The sequence below is a fragment of the Hippoglossus hippoglossus genome, chromosome 3 (assembly GCF_009819705.1).
Source record: "Hippoglossus hippoglossus isolate fHipHip1 chromosome 3, fHipHip1.pri, whole genome shotgun sequence".
Taxonomy (NCBI): domain Eukaryota; kingdom Metazoa; phylum Chordata; class Actinopteri; order Pleuronectiformes; family Pleuronectidae; genus Hippoglossus; species Hippoglossus hippoglossus.
In genome coordinates, this window is record NC_047153.1 from 32,484,790 (window position 1) to 32,497,168 (window position 12,379).

The window sequence follows — 12,379 nt, forward strand, 5'->3', positions numbered from 1 at the left end:
ATCGAGTCAGACAACCACGGAGCTGGGGAGGACTTGTGGACCTGTCGTGATGTAGGAGGACAGAGAGAATCAAGAGAGGAAGACAGAGTAGAAGGAGAGTCTCCTTAGAGTTAGGATGCATGAGTGAGAAATAATCAGTTGAAGGGAGGGCTGATAAAACACAGGAGGCCAGAGAGGAGGGAGAGAGGGAATGAATGTTGCGACGGACAGGTACAGAGTCTGTTGATGTGGTAGGGTTGTCAGATAGTGAGAGTGGGAGAGAGTGAGAAATATAGAAGTGGTCAGAGACATGAAGTGGGGTTACAGTGAGGTTAGATGTAGAGCAGTTTTTGGTGAAAATATAGTCAAGGTGGTTACCGGCTGTGTGAGTAGGAGGGAAAGGACTGAGTGAGAGAGCAAAGGAAGAAATAAAAGTAATAGGTCAGATGACTTCTCTGTCTGGATGTTGATAAAGGCATTTTGTACATCCTTCTATCTGAGCGATCCTAATCTCTTATCTACAGCAAGTATAACATTTTCCAAACAAATAAGGAATAAAGAAAAACAAATTCCTTTTCACAATGTTACTGTATTTTCTCAAAGTTTTAAACTTTAACACTAAACTACAGACGTGTGTAATGTGTGTCACCCACTTGATAGAACACAGCACATTTTTTATGTGTAAACCATATTCCCAAGAGTGCATAAACATCTTTAACTGCTACAACTGAATGCAACACAATCAGTCCTTAAAACAGCTTCCAATAAAAAAACACCAATAGATGTTCCACACTGGTTAAATGAAAATAATTCTGACTTGCAATTTGTAGGAAGTAAAGCAGGACCCAATGTCAGGAGAGCCCACCAAACATCCACTACTGTTAGAATCTGAAAAGAATACAAGTTTAAAAGAAAACAATTATTCTCCGGACAAAAATAGACAGTGTTTGACTGTGCCAAAGGGCTCTGAAATGCAAAAGTAAAAATGGCTTGCTTCCTCACCATTATATTTCAGTGTAAAAAATTATAATAAAAAGTTGCCAAATCCTAACAAAGGGAAAAAAATTGCCCTTTTGTTGCAAATACATTAGTTAAAGTGGAATCTGCTAATCTGTCAAGGCACTTTAATGCAAGAAGTACATTTTGTAACACATGAAACAATCTTCTGAAAGCAGCTAGTTAAATATCCCCTGGTTTACTGCTGGCATGTATTTTATAATGGCACTGAAATTAAAGGATAACAATGGCTTGGTTTTTCACTACAACATTTCACAGTAAGGAAAGTGCAAAAATCCAAACACACCAAAATCCTTATATAGGGGGAAAATAGACCTTTTGTAGCAGCTTCATTAGTTTAAGAGAAATCTGCAAATCTGACAAGGCACTTTAATGCAAGAGGTACATTTGGGAACACATGACCCCGGGAGAAACAATCTTCTGAAAAACAACAACATACAATATGTAAATACTGCAAAAAGCATACATAAAGGATGTGCAAGAGAGTTGCATAAGTGCATGTCCAAAATCCAGGATAAATGCAGTTAAAGAGCAACAATGGTCCATGTCAACAGCTGACTCACAGTCTGTTTTTGAGAGTGTGTTGTCGTCCAGCTCCATCACAACTTTCTGGAGCACATTTCGAAAGTGTACTTTAGTTCAGGAGGATAGTTCAGGTTCATCGCATACATTAGGCCAAATAACATGGCAGCAGCTAATGCAACGTTGTTCAGATCATGCAATATCTGCTGGCCTTCCAGGACAATCCCTATGTCCTCTGGTTGACTGGTGGCATAATGTTCGACAACGTATATTCCCACCGTGGTCTCCTCAATGGCTCCTTTGATGATAGCTCTGTCCTCTGCCTGCAGAGTGCACAGTCACAAAAAAAATACAATGAATATATACAGTGGAAATATTATTATAATTGTTTTACTTCAAGATCACTACCATATTGATATCTGATCAACTGGCTGGCTATTCCATATTGTTTCAATAACTACATATTTTAGTGCTCAACAAAATATCAAGATAAAATATATTATATATAAAAAATATATATATTATACTCACCACAAACTCTCTCACTACATTTACTGAGTCCTCAGTCCTTCTTTGATATCATGGATTTCAAGCAGTAAGCCAGCTCGACCGGGACAATAGCCTCAAATACATCATGAGCAACATCAGGAGGAAACCCAGAGACAACGTGAAAACGAGACAGATTTTGGGTTAAAACACACTCTCTTTTAACTCCAAAGCAATGGGCATTATTCTCAAGAGCTGCTTTCAAATTATCCGCATAAACCTCTTTAGTTCTTAGGCTAAAAGCACCAGATGCAACACAGTCAGACCTAATATCACAACCTTTTTGCAGTGCAAAACCGACAAAAGAAATCACCTGAAAAACTTTCAGTGAAGCCTGCAATACTGTGCGCCCCCAAGTTATCAGCAACAACACTCTGCACTGTACCTCTAAGAGACTTGCCTAACAAAGGGACATACACACCAAGGTCCCCCAGACATTTAAGATCTTGCAGAAAAGCTTCTAACACTTTGTCATAACCATATATTTTTACATTAACACTTTTGCAAAGTACTGCAAGAAAAATAGATGATAAAGATGAGTGAGAGCCAGGTGGCAGATTACCTAGTACCCAATAAGCACCACAAAGCTTATGTTTCTTCCGAGAGGTGCCTAGAGGTTGCGCGAGGCTCAATGTCAACTCGCTGATCAGATACTAGGAGTGGAGAGAAGGAGAGAGAACACGTATTCCCCTGTTATTGTCATTGGGAATTTAATAAGGGCAACTTAACTCACGAACTCCCCAAATACAAACAGTTAGTTAAATGCCCGACCAGAGGGGAGAATACTCTGGACCACTGCTACAGTAGCATCAGCAGGGCTTATCATGCAGTTTCCCGCGCTGCTCTGGGTCTATCCGACCACGCTCTTATTCATCTGATCCCGGCTTACAGACAGAAACTCAAACTTTCTAAACCTGCTGTGCTGAGATCTAAGAACTGGAGCAGCAGAGAAGCTGTGGAGGAGCTGCGTGATTGCCTGGACAACACAGACTGGGACATTTTTAGAACTTCTTCCAGCAGCCTGGATGAATTTACAGATGCTGTGACGTCATACATCAGCTTCTGTGAGGACAGATGTATTCTGTCGTGTTCTTTTTTCCTTAGGTAGAGATGGTAGAGTCGGTCTGGTTCAAAAAAGTATTTATTTAGAAGCAATGAACAGCTACTACATAGCTATGGGCACTCAACGTACAACCCGCAAGCCGCCTAATACCGCCAGGGAAGTCAAGAGTCGCCCCGAGCGGATGGTGGGTGCAATATTTATAATAATAGGTAGAACTTCAGCAGGAGGGGGAGTCACGTGGCTAGTGCACAGGCTGGTCCCAGCCTCAAGGCACTGGAATTCGCCAATGATGAGAAGCCGCTCCAGTTTCGTCCCTCCTTTGACAGTCGCTGGGACCAATCTTCACATTCTGACAGTGTTTGGTTTGGTGTTTTAAAACAAGCCTTGAATCGGCTGACAGCTTGTGAGCTTTCAGTATGGCATGCACATGTTCCTATCTGTCCTTCAGACCCTAGTGGCCGCTGCTTGAATTCTTTCTAAGGGTATGTCAGTATTTTTTAAGAAAACAGTGCATTCATCTATGTGTGATTTTTGGAATAAAGCTAATGGAGTTTATGCTGTAATATTGTAAGTTAGGTATTAGAACAAGTTAAAGTACAGTTTATTGTCTGCCACAGATGTACAGTCTTCTCAGACAGGCATTATCAGACAGGTGCAAGACTGAACTGCGATGTGACACACACACCCACACACAACAATCAACTTCAAGATTAAAACCCGCCAGCAACAGCTACTATCAGTCACTATGTGAAGGCCGCACATTTTCCCACCTATTCAGATTCAGCCCAAACTGCCCCTGCCCCCACCCCTGTCTAACATACTGCACTTGTTTAGTTCAGTTTCATTGCCATCTTCACAGACACATATTCAAAGAAGAACATAGATTTTAGTCTTAACAATATTCAAAGGAAAACATCGATTTTAGTCTTAACAAATCCCTCCTTTCACACCATTTCATGGTGTGAACAACTTACTGGGGATTATCCACGAACTCCCCAACCTCCATCACATCCAATGCAAACTCATCACTATCATCATCACCACTCAACAAAAGCAACTGATAGGGTGGGGGAGGGGGCTTGGTTTCCTTGGTCAGCGCCGTGGTGATGAGTCGGTTTAGCAAGGTCCTAAAGCAAGGGATGCAGCAGCAGCCACAGGTGACTAGGATAGCTGAAAAGATAGCTAGGGAGAGGAGGCAGGATGCAATTAGCCCTTTCCATTTGCCGAATGCAGTGTTCATCCAATTATCTAGGGGGTTGTTAATTCCAGAGTCTGCGGCCATGTCCTGTGCCATGGTGCGTAAGGCGGAGAGGGCCCTGGTCACCGAGCCATCAGGGGCAGTATTGTTGGGATAAATGTACAACAAGAACTTCCTATCATAGTGCACACCCCACCCTTTTCTGCCAGTAGGAGGTCTAGGGCCATTCGGTTCTGTGTGACCATAAGGGACGTAGGGGCGAGCTGTTCGGATAGGCCTGTTATGGCGTCTCGAGTAAGGTTGGTAAGGCGTTGGAAATTGAAATGGACGTAGTTAATGCGATCCACGTTTTTGTTGGGAGTTACCCATATCCAGATAGACACAAATCCCGCTGCAACTTGATCCACTAATTTATATTGGTCTGGAACACCCCGAGGAAACCCTATGGTGTCTATGTATGTGGGTGAGTCCCTCTTTAAGTCAAAATGCGTTGTTCTTCGTCGACGGGTGCTAGTGGGTGTTTCTGGGCGGGGAGAGAGGGTAGTCAGGGGCATGGCCAATTGAACAAGTGTGCAGGAAACCTTCCAGTTTGAAGGAAGGCGGTTCCTCAAGCGTTTTCCTCCACAGTACCAGAAGAGGTCACTGCGGGCCCACTCCAGCTGTGTGGCGTTGTGCCAGTTGGTAACATTGATGTTTCTAGAACACCAGGAGGACGGTATCGAACCCATCTCTCTGTGAGATGAGTTACCTTTTTTAGTCAGACACGTGTAATTTCCCTTTACTGGAGTAAATATAGGGGGCAGCGTGTTGTTTGGCGCCGGGGGAAAGAGATGACTGAGAGTAGAACAGTTGGCGGGACTGGCTTCCATGTGTAAGCCATACATGCAATCAAAACCGGGTCGATCCGAGTCTATCAGTAGGGGGCCGGGGGTGGGGGTTTAAGGTGGGCCGGGGCTGACTGCAGACTATACAATTAGTGAGGTTTTGGGAACGGGCGGTAAAGTGGACCCATTTTAGCCATATGTTTTCATCAGTGTATCCAGTCTCTATTTCTACCACATCTTCAACGGTACTGGCGTCGTAATATTGTACCGCAGGGGAGCTGGGTGGGGATGGTAGTGGTGAGGTGGATTCAGGGGGAGAGCTCGTGGAGTCATCAGACAGGGAAGGGGAAGGCTGAGTTCTAGGGGAGGAGGAACGGACGTTTATCCTAACGATGCCCATTGGGTCAGCTCCTGTCATGTCTACTCCTAAAACAAAATAATAAGGACTTGTTGGTGCGGCTCTTTTAGTCAATTTGCTATAGTGGAGATGTTTAAGAGTCATTAAGAGACTATTGTCGGGGGAACCGGCAGGCGTGATCCTCCAGGTGAGGGTGATGTTTCTTTGGTGCTGTCCTAAGGGGTTTTGTGCATTGTATCTGTGGGTGTAACCCTTGGGGCCTGTGTTCCACAAAACGTGTTATCAAAGGTTTATCATTTTGCATTCATCTCTAAACCATTGTTTTTTATATATGATATCAGGAACCATATGAACATGTGATGTACAATGCCGAAAAGTAATTTTTCATTTCTAAGCATGTGATTGCTTCTAATATCAATGTGTGTGTGTCAGTGACATTTGGTGTGTCACTTTCATGTGTGTGTGGTGTGGGTGCGATACCATGTATCTCAGGCGTCGAATGAATCAGAGTTTCCACCGCTCTCTCCTGGCCCCCCCCTCATCAAATCTGCCTGAGCAGCTGCACCTCGTTCCTCCGGACACTCCCTCGCCCAATGTCCCCTCTTTCCACACCTGTAGCAGGTGTCTGCTGTTCTGTTCGTGGAGGAATACAGGGCGGAGGTGAACGGCTGGGGCTGAAGCCACTTCAGGTCTCTGAAGAGGGGCACAGTCGAGATCGTGGTCCACTCTGACACACTGAGGCACTGTAGGATACAAAGAAAACTTTTTCTGTGCAGATTTATCTGTTCGTTCACATTCATTGGCCATTTTATCACATTCATTCCCTTGGGTAGCACACTGCATTTGTAATGACAAAGAAACAGTTGCAGGTGTATGCTTTTTATGTAGATGCAATGAAGAGATGTGTGTGTGTGTGAAGAGTTGAACTGTGTGAGTGTGTGTGTGTGAACTATGTGTTGTGAGAACTACGTGTGTGGACTGAGGGAATATTAAAATCCCAGGAGATAAGACACAGACACATGCTGAAGGCCTCTTCGAGGTCTTGTTGGGGGAGATGAGCACAGTCTCAGATTTGTGGCTCTGATGTCATTTTGGCAGTTTACACAAGCAGAAATAGTATGCATAAGCAGAGATAATATTTAGTGTGGTATAATGATAAAATGTTTCCATTACATTCCTCCCTTTTGATCATAAAATGATCACAACATCAGATACAAAATTTACTTGCAAAATGTCAGCACATATTATATCTAAGGGTGAAAATCTCAAGTAAAATTCTTAAGTAGTCTTTATCTTCCAATTCTAAAAACAAAGAAAATTAAATAAATAAAGAATTTCTGTGTGGAAATTGCTTCTTCACTCCAAATTCGATCTCTATTCAGTTAAGGATATATCATTTCACAGTACCAATTTTGCTTGGATATGTGTAACAGTGCAAGGAACCCTCTAATTTTGTGCACTATAAAAAATATTATGGTTGGCGGTCTCGATAGCAAATTTAGTTGGATTATATTGTCATAACTCTAAAACCATTTTAGGAAAAATTATATTATAACATAATCATGCAAGTTCACCTTTTCAAAGAGCAATGAACATTATTCAGTCTGACATTTGAATTTGAATTTTAAAATATCCTTGTTTGAATAAAACATAAAGAAAACAAATAAAACAAACATCTAATAAAGACATAAAAAAACATAAAGAAAATAAATAAAACAAACATCTAATAAAACAATAAAAAACATAAAGAAAATAAACAACTCCAACTAAAATACCAGATAAGATGGACTCTCTAGTCCCATTAACGAAAATTGCTCTTGAATACATAAAAACATTTGACACAGGATATATGTTACCAGCTCAGTAAACTGCTTCTCTAATTGAATTGTTAAAATACAAAACATTCATATTGTACAATTACAAATTGTTGGGACAATTACTAACCGAACTTTTTACCTTCACAACCTTGGGATAAGAACAGTTTAATAATCTTATCAAATAGGAGCACTAAAATTGATTAAACAAAAGATGTGCTCAAACATAAAGTTAAACTGGGAATTAAATATCTGAATTCATTACAAAGTATTATATAGAATTTGTCACAAAAAAGTCAACAGTTATCTATGGAGTTAGAGCAACAGAAACACATTTATTAGAATTATAAGAATTCACTGCCTGATTACTAGAAATCACACTTGTAACCGAAATCATGGAAAGCAGTAGGGATTTGTCTCAGGTAGGAAAAAAACAAAACATTGATGGCCTCACCCACAGGGGTGAAGTCCTGCTATCTCCATCGTCATTTACATTATCTGCGTGTTTCTCTTTGCTCATATGGAACTCAGAGGTGCGTAGCTGAGTTTAAAGTAGAGTATACAAGCTTATATTTGGAAATAATCAAGACAAGACATACAGATAGACCCTCCTTTTGTGGTCAACGTATTACTTTAAGATTTTGAGGAGGAGTCGGCCAAATCAGTGGCTACTTCTCGTAAAGACCGAGAAGGTGGGTCAGTGGGTGCACAATGTGTGAGGTGGTGCCAAATTGCTCCTGTTTTTTCCTTTTAATCGGATCGCATGTGAGGTACACTCTGTTACCTCCCAAGGTCCTGTCCACCTAGGGTCAGGCCACTTTCTCTTGTGAACTTTGACCCTTACCCAATCACCCGGTCTTACTGGAACAGGAGTCTCCGTGGGGGTCTTGTCAGAACATCCAGCAGCCGCCTAGACCTTTGCAGACAAAACTTCAGTAAGATTAGTTAAAGCTTTCATGTAGTCAGTCAATTTCTCCTGACATACATCCAACCCGGGTCCATAACCAGTGTCTCGAGGAGGCCCTGGCATGGGCCGTCCTGTGAGAAGCTCATGTGGGGATAGATGGGTGACACCATTGGATGAACTTCTTATTGACATGAGCGCCAAGGGCAGTGCTTCAACCCACGACGAGTGAGGTGTTGTGATATGCTAGTGCTGTGACATGTTGCTGTAATGTGTGTGTATCTGTGTGGGTCGGGGTTGGTCGTGTTGGTATGTCAGGGGTGTGTATCTCTAACTGTAAAAAGTTCCCGTCGTCATTTGTCTCTTAGTGGAAAAAATTAAAAATTAAAATTAAAAAATAAAAAATAAAAACACAAGCCAATCCAATGCTGTCAAACCAGTTGTAACCCGAGCTGTAATGTCCCTTGGTCTCCCCCAGGTGGCAGGCGTACACCGCTAGTTGTACGTTCTTTTATCCTTCACCAGATGGCGACCTCGTTCTATTTTTCTTATTTCGTTATTTATTCTGTCTCTGTCAGCCGGGTGACCTTCCTCTTGTTATCTCCTCCTAATTTGGTTCTCACTCGTTTTCCACACACACACTTTCATTCACATTTGTATCAAACTTAGTGCTGTGTCACCATAGTTCCTTTACATGAAGTTCATATTAGGACTACTCGGATCAGTTCCATTACCCACACATATTAGTTACCTTAAGTTCTTTAATCAATCTCCAAATCGCTATTGTTTAGTATTTAATAAATACCCACACATTCAGACCTCTTAAATCTTATATTTTTTATGTTGTCAGTTTTTTGGTCTCTGTCAGTCTTTTTATTCTAGTCAGTTACTTCATCTGTCAGTCCTCGTAACACGTTATGGTCCCGGCATCTTTTAATTTGTGCCCGATTCAAGCAACGGTGTGTCTGGCTAGTTAAGCTCCTCACTCGTCAGTGCCGGTAGCCCCTTCCTCCAGTTCACACCCTAATCCCAGATTAGGTTGCACGGATGCAATCTATTGCATGAATCGTCTGTCTTTTCTCCAATCTGAATTAGTTTTAAGGGTTCGTGCGTCACAGGGTGTGGCGCCCGTCCCGTGCAGGTCCTAGACCTCGCTTTGATCTTGTTTCTTCTGAGCCAAGACAGGGTCCCGGACCCCACACAAGGTCCCTGACCTTTCACAGGGTCCCAGACCTCTGTTTATTTTACATAGCCCCTCATTGCTTCCATAAAACACAGAACGGTATAGTTTACCTCCTTTTCTCCTCTCCGCACACTCACAATCTATATCAATGTCTATATAACTAATGCAGAATTTGTTTTAACAGGTTTCTGCTTACCTTTTAAGTTGGCGCCTTGTGAGTATGTAGAGAATCGATCGGAGCGGCCTCGACTTTGGGTTCCGGCCTTTCTGGTCAAAAGTTCCCTACAGGATCACGTCGGGGTCACCATATTTGTCGTGTTCTTTTTTCCTTAGGTAGAGATGGTAGAGTCGGTCTGGTTCAAGAAAGTATTTATTTAGAAGCAATGAACAGCTACTACATAGCTATGGGCACTCAACGTACAACCCGCAAGCCGCCTAATACCGCCAGGGAAGTCAAGAGTCGCCCCGAGCGGATGGTGGGTGCAATATTTATAATAATAGGTAGAACTTCAGCAGGAGGGGGAGTCACGTGGCTAGTGCACAGGCTGGTCCCAGCCTCAAGGCACTGGAATTCGCCAATGATGAGAAGCCGCTCCAGTTTCGTCCCTCCTTTGACAGTCGCTGGGACCAATCTTCACATTCTGACAGTGTTTGGTTTGGTGTTTTAAAACAAGCCTTGAATCGGCTGACAGCTTGTGAGCTTTCAGTATGGCATGCACATGTTCCTATCTGTCCTTCAGACCCTAGTGGCCGCTGCTTGAATTCTTTCTAAGGGTATGTCAGTATTTTTTAAGAAAACAGTGCATTCATCTATGTGTGATTTTTGGAATAAAGCTAATGGAGTTTATGCTGTAATATTGTAAGTTAGGTATTAGAACAAGTTAAAGTACAGTTTATTGTCTGCCACAGATGTACAGTCTTCTCAGACAGGCATTATCAGACAGGTGCAAGACTGAACTGCGATGTGACACACACACCCACACACAACAATCAACTTCAAGATTAAAACCAGCCAGCAACGGCTACTATCAGTCACTATGTGAAGGCCGCACATTTTCCCACCTATTCAGATTCAGCCCAAACTGCCCCTGCCCCCACCCCTGTCTAACATACTGCACTTGTTTAGTTCAGTTTCATTGCCATCTTCACAGACACATATTCAAAGAAGAACATAGATTTTAGTCTTAACAATATTCAAAGGAAAACATCGATTTTAGTCTTAACAATTCCAACACGCACCAGGGTGAGTTACAACAACGACAAGCCCTGGTTCACTGCAAAACTCAAACAGCTTCGTTTGGAGAAAGAGGTGGCCTTCAAGACTGGGGACAAGGATAGGTTCAGACTGGCTAAATACTCGTCTGGCAAGGAGGTTAAGGAGGCCAAACGACAGTATTCCAAGAAGCTGGAACAACAATTTGCAGCCAACGACTCCTCGTCAGTCTGGAAAGGCCTTCGGATGATCACCGGCTGCAAAACCAAATCCCCCCACTCTGTGGAAGACCTTCAACTTGCAAACGACCTGAATGACTTCTACTGCAGATTCGACAGACAATGGACCAGTTCTAACCCTACCCCACATTCCGAACCCCCCCCCCACAGCTATCACACCTCTTCTTCCCAGCCTGGACAAAGACACTACCCCCCCCCCCCCCACACACACACACACACACACACACAAAATGGTCCCAGACTGCCCCCTCCTCCCCATCACACCTCTCTCCATTCAGGAGAGAGATGTCAACAAACTACTGAAGAGACTGAACCCCCGCAAGGCAGCTGGATAAACTTGAATGCCTATTGGATTTAAGCATATCAGGTGATGTGTATTTGTGTAATGAGGGAGGGTGTGGCCTAAGGAGATCAACACCCTATATCAAGGAGTGCATAATTATTAGGCAGCTTCTTTTCCTCAGGCAAAATGGGCCAAAAAAAAGATTTTACTGACTCTGAAAAGTCAAAAATTGTAAAAAGTATTTCAGAGGGATGCAGCACTCTTGAAATTGCTAAGATATTGGGGCGTGATCACAGAACCATCAAACGTTTTGTTGCAAATAGTCAACAGGGTCGCAAGAAATGTGTTGAGAAAAAAAGACGCAAATTAACTCCCAAAGATTTGAGAAGAATCAAACGTGAAGCTACCAGGAACCCATTATCCTCCAGTGCTGTCATATTCCAGAACTGCAACCTACCTGGAGTGCCCAGAAGTACAAGGTGTTCAGTGCTCAGAGACATGGCCAAGGTAAGGAAGGCTGAAACCCGACCACCACTGAACAAGACACATAAGTTGAAACGTCAAGACTGGGCCAAGAAATATCTGAAGATAGATTTTTCAAAGGTTTTATGGACTGATGAGAGTGACTTGACGGACCAGATGGATGGGCCCGTGGCTGGATCAGTAACGGGCACAGAGCTCCACTTCGACTCAGATGTCAGCAAGGTGGAGGTGGGGTACTGGTATGGGCTGGTATTATTAAAGATGAGCTAGTTGGACCTTTCGGGGTTGAAGATGGACTCAAAATCAATTCCCAAACCTACTGCCAGTTTTTAGAAGACACTTTCTTCAAGCAGTGGTACAGGAAAAAGTCTGCATCTTTCAAGAAGACCATGATTTTTATGCAGGACAATGCTCCATCGCATGCATCAAGGTACTCCACTGCGTGGCTAGCCAGTAAAGGCCTTAAAGATGAAAGAATAATGACATGGCCCCCTTCCTCACCTGACCTAAACCCTATTGAGAACTTGTGGGCCCTTCTTAAACGGATTTACGGTGAAGGAAAACAGTACACCTCTCTGAACAGTGTCTGGGAGTCTGTGGTTGCTGCTGCACAAAAAGTTGATCGTCAACAGATCAAGAAACTGACAGAATCCATGAATGGAAGGCGTATTACTGTTATTGAAAAGAAGGGTGGCTATATTGGTCACTGATTTTTTTTTTAATGTCAGAAATGTTTATTTGTAAATGTTGAGT

General features: G+C 42.8%; 1 protein-coding gene and 1 long non-coding RNA gene across 5 annotated transcripts in view; one reads left to right on the forward strand and one right to left on the reverse strand.

Moving 5' to 3' along the window:
- The window catches only part of LOC117759412 (anoctamin-9-like), a 157,247-nt gene that overhangs the window by 8,632 nt on the left and 136,236 nt on the right, over positions 1–12,379 (forward strand). The window lies entirely within an intron of this gene.
- LOC117759454 lies at positions 2,879–10,799 on the reverse strand. Its single transcript, XR_004613472.1, has 3 exons — positions 10,642–10,799; positions 8,673–8,677; positions 2,879–3,145 (listed from the first exon to the last, which is right to left on the reverse strand). It is a non-coding gene; the product is annotated as an uncharacterized LOC117759454 (long non-coding RNA).